Source organism: Myotis lucifugus, unplaced genomic scaffold (genome assembly GCF_000147115.1).
Source record: "Myotis lucifugus unplaced genomic scaffold, Myoluc2.0 scaffold_3, whole genome shotgun sequence".
Lineage (NCBI taxonomy): Eukaryota > Metazoa > Chordata > Mammalia > Chiroptera > Vespertilionidae > Myotis > Myotis lucifugus.
This window is the reverse complement of record NW_005871051.1, coordinates 3,052,217-3,053,210: the sequence shown is the minus strand read 5'-3', so window position 1 is coordinate 3,053,210 and position 994 is coordinate 3,052,217. Positions and strand designations below refer to the sequence as shown.

The window sequence follows — 994 nt, the reverse complement described above, 5'->3', positions numbered from 1 at the left end:
CGCCCCCCCCGTCCGAGCGGTGCGTGCCCTCGGGGGGCGTGTGAGTCGCTGCGCGTGGGGCGCTGCTCGACCCGCGGGTGGAAGGGACGATCCCCGGCCCGGGCGGTTTCCCGGGTCTGGTTTCCTTCGGCGCCGCATGAACCGCCGAGGTGCCCGCGACCCAGGCGCAAACCGGGTGGGTGGCCGTGCGACGCCTCCTGGGTTTAGCGCGGGGAGAAGTCCTTCATTTGGGTTCCCCGGAGAGAGGCGTCGAGGCCAGCTGGAGGGGGCTGCACGGCGGCTGCCGGCTGATAGCAGTTCCTGGAGGGCGGGGAGTGGAGTGGGGGGTGGAGTTGTGATGCGATGCAGTGGTTCGCAACCTCCTGGCCCTTTAAATACAGTTCCTCATGTTGTGACCCAACCATAAAGTTATTTTCGTGGCTACTTCATCACTGTAATGTTGCTACTGTGATGAGTCGTCATGTAAATATCTGATATGCAGGATGGTCTTAGGCGACCCCTGTGAAAGGGTCGTTCGACCGCCAAAGGGGTCGCGACCCACAGGTTGAGAACCGCTGGATTAGAAGCATCCCGTCTTGGAGTTGCATATTGAAAGTAAGAAAGAGAAAAAAAAGAGCTTTAAAAGTCCCTCCGCGTGGTCAAATGTCAGTGTGAGGCCTGTGGATCCCGTTCCTGGCGGCTTGGCCGAGCAGATGTTGACATCTGGGCCCTGGTGATCGGCTGAGTCGGCGGGAGGCCCGCCTGGGGTGGCCCCTTTAAACTCACCGGACGGCGGGCGGACAGATGCCGGGACGCTGACAGCCGGCGGGACAGACTGACGATGAACCCACTTTCCCATTGATACCGCCTTTTATAGCTTCATCGCGAACTGCCCAGAAGTAGTTTTCATCAGCTTCTGAGGTGCTTGTTTTGTGAATATTGAACCACACGGACCTGTGTGTTTTTGAAAAGGCAGGTCCATGGAAACAGCGCCCTAGTTTGAGACACCCCCCCC

General features: G+C 59.4%; 1 protein-coding gene across 4 annotated transcripts in view; it reads left to right on the top strand.

Annotated features, from left to right (window-relative positions):
- The window catches only part of STK17B (serine/threonine kinase 17b), a 27,408-nt gene that overhangs the window by 859 nt on the left and 25,555 nt on the right, over window positions 1-994 (top strand). The window contains exon 1 of one of the 4 annotated variants that reach the window (XM_023759752.1): window positions 882-900. The exons of the other annotated variants lie outside the window; for them this stretch is intronic. The gene's annotated coding sequence lies outside the window, so the exon portion shown is untranslated. Of the gene's footprint in view, window positions 1-881; window positions 901-994 lie in introns of those variants that run through there. 4 annotated transcript variants of the gene reach the window in all.